This window comes from Mus caroli, chromosome 8 (assembly GCF_900094665.2).
Source record: "Mus caroli chromosome 8, CAROLI_EIJ_v1.1, whole genome shotgun sequence".
Taxonomy (NCBI): domain Eukaryota; kingdom Metazoa; phylum Chordata; class Mammalia; order Rodentia; family Muridae; genus Mus; species Mus caroli.
The window spans coordinates 117,928,004-117,931,163 of record NC_034577.1 but is presented as its reverse complement, the minus strand read 5'-3'; the positions used below and the strand labels follow the sequence as shown (position 1 = coordinate 117,931,163).

At 47.3% G+C, this 3,160-nt stretch overlaps 1 long non-coding RNA gene across 2 annotated transcripts in view; it reads left to right on the top strand.

Moving 5' to 3' along the window:
• LOC110300474 overlaps positions 1-2,927 on the top strand; it is a 63,537-nt gene extending 60,610 nt beyond the window's left edge. For both annotated transcript variants that reach the window (XR_003837431.1, XR_003837432.1), the window contains one exon: positions 1,919-2,927. This is a non-coding gene — a long non-coding RNA (uncharacterized LOC110300474). The remainder of the gene's footprint in view (positions 1-1,918) is intronic.
• Positions 2,928-3,160: the final 233 nt, after the last annotated feature.

Below are 3,160 nucleotides of genomic sequence, written 5' to 3'. Positions count from 1 at the left end.
CTTCTTCTTCTTCTTCTTCTTCTTCTTCTTCTTCTTCTTCTTCTTCTTCTTCTTCTTCTTCTTTTTCTAGCCCTGGCTATTCTGGAATTCACTCTGTAGATCAGGATGGCCTCAAACTTACAAAGATCTGCCTGCCTCTGCCTCCCAAGTGCTGGGATTAAAGGTGTGCACCACTACTGCCTAGCTTTGTTTTATTTTGAGACAGGCTTCTCTATTTTGTATCTCTGCCTTTTCTGGAACTCAATACATAGACCAGGCTGGCCATGAAACTCAGAAAGTTCCTTTTGTCTCTGCCTCACAAGTGCTGATTAAAAGCTTGGGCTGCCACACCCAACTTCAATTAACGGTCGGGGAGACAAATCAACAAGAAAACATAATCTGATCTGGGGCTCAAAATATCCAACAGAAACTAGAGAGGTTGAGGCTCACATCTGGATTCCTGAATGTGCTTTCTCTTCATGGTAGAACTTCAGACTTCTCTTTCCCACTGTGGGTATTTTTATACTGTGGGATAAACACTAGTTACCTCTGCTGAAAGCGGCTTCCTTCTGGTTGTTCTCAAGGATACAATGTTTTCACTCTTTGCTGCTTTGTTCACCTCTTTTTTCACAGAATTAGGGACCAGTTCTACCTTGGAGGACACTGAGACAAATGTACTGAGTCTGAAGTGTGTGTGTGTGTTCATTCTGCTTCCAGAGCCAGCTTCTCAGTGAGCTCCCACTTTCCAACCCCCCACTACCCCCTACTATCCCTCCCACTCCCAACCCTCCATCCCCCACCCCTGTCTCTCACCCTGCAACCTAATGTCCAGAAAGTGAAGACAGGAATAGAAGCCATCCTCCAGTCTGGGATGGGACTGATAATTAGAACTTTAGCCTTGTGGGTAGGGAGAGGACACCCAGCACCTACATAAAAACCTTGATGGTCAGAGGTGTCTCCCTCGATCATTGTTTACTTTGTTTATTTTCTAAAAATTAAATGTATTTATTTAGTATATATGTCATGTATGTAGGGAACAGGGCAGGCATGCATGCCACGACACACGTATGGAGGTCAGGGGACAATGTGTAGGAGCTGATTTTTTTCTTTCACCAAGTGAGCGCCAAGGAACAAACTCAGGTTGATCAGTCCTACTCTGGAGGATGGCTTCTATTCCTGTCTTCACTTTCTGGAAGTCAGATTCACTCTCTGCAGACCTCACAGCCTCCTGGGCCCAGAGGCTCCTGACTGCAGGGTGAAAGGCAAGAGGGAAAGGGTGAATGGGAAGGGCTAACACAGGCCTCCCTTCCCATTAGAGTTCCCTGGGTCAGTCAGCACACCCCCGTCCTCTCACTGGGGTTCACATAAGCCCGTGGAAACACATCTCCACTCTGTTTCTTGGAAACATGACATTTCCATCAATGAGGGTTAGGGATACAGTGGTGAGGAAAGCAGACGGCCGTTCTCTCCAACAGAAACAGAAAGACCCAGGCTCCTAGAGTAACAATCACAACCACTAGTCAAATCTCTTCCTTTCTCACACATCTCTCTCTTTGATGGATGGGAGTCATCTCTCAGCAGCTTTAGAAAGGGTAAGTGGCTGTCAGGTGGCCTTCAGTCCCTGCAGGGAGGTTCCTCCTTGCTTGTCTTACTCAGTTAGGAACATTCTAGATGAGTGAACGAGGAAAGGGGGTTCCTCCTCCTCTCTCTGTGTCTCTCTGTCTCTGTCTCTGTCTGTCTCTATCTCTTCATGTGTACGTATGGTGTATGTGGGTGGGCTGCACACCACATGGTTATTAGAAAACTTGCACAGGTTATTAGACAACTTTGTGTGTCAGTGTTTGAAACAGGGTCTCTTATTTGGCACTGCACATGCCAAGCTAGCTGGCCTGCAAGCGTTCAGATTTCTCCTGTTTCCTCCTCCCATCTTTCTGCCCAGGGTCTCACTCCATGATGGTGTGAAAGCCACCTCAAGGAAGGCTAGGGTGCTGCAACCTTAGCTCTGTTGCCATAAACCCAGGAGCAGAGGACCACAGAGGAGGAAGTCCTGCTTAGAGGAACAGAATGGACTGGTGGCGGCGAGCTTTGAGATCCTACACCTCAAACCCAGGAACCTGTTATGACTGGGTTATCTCCTTCCTCTCAGTGGGAGTTGGAACAACTATGAGTCGGCATCCTGACTTTTGGCCCCTTTACATGAAACCATATGTGGAGGAACTAGGTAAGAATGGCTTCCAGACTCTGACCTGGAGTCTCTGTAGCCTCATGCACTATGAGACAGGGCTGGAGAGTCATCATGAGAACATGAACCACCATCCAGTTGGCAAGGCACTGGGAAGGAACTCAAAGGTCTGTGGAGAGCCCTAGCCTAGCACCTGAGGATGCTAGTATTAAAGACTGAGCCTCACCAGTGTCCCATGGTTTCAGTTCCCCCATCCTTATTCATGAAAGAGAAGAGAGTCTCAGCCAATTGTAGCAAAGTCCTGGGAGCACAGAGGTGTGAGAGACATGTTTACAGTGGTGAGGGAGTCTGAGGGTGTCCAGGCTTTCCCTTGGAATGTGGCAAAAAGGAGGGCTTAAGGGTGGTTGGGAAGGCTGAGAGTCCTGGAAGGCCAGAGGTGGTAATGGGCTCACTAAGGTGGGAGCAACCTTCCAGAAGGAAGATGAGGGCCAGTGAGACACATGAGGACAGGGACAGATGTTTCGACAGAGCCTGTCACGGGGATAGAAGTGGGCATGGGGAAGAAGAACTCTGAACAAGAAGGCATGATCTGTTTCTTTATTACAGTGTTAATTTACTTATGAGTGTTTTGCCTGAATTTATGTCTGTGCACCGCATGCATGCAATGCCCACATAGGCCAGAAGATGACGACAGATCCCCTTGAGCTGGAGTTACAGATGGATGTGAGCTACCATGTAGGTGACTGGAACTGAACCTGGGTCCTCTGCAAGAGCATCCAGTGGTCTTAACCACTAAGCCATCTCTCCATTCTCCTATTTAATTATTTAAAGATTTCTTACAGGTATATACAATATGTTGGACATATTCTGTTCCCCCCATTCTTCCTTCACTACCTCCTCCTGTATTAGTACCCTCTGTTTCCCTAGACAATTTCATATCTGCTTTCATTTACTATGTACATACATGATTCGATATGTGGTTAAATGAGATGCAGGAAC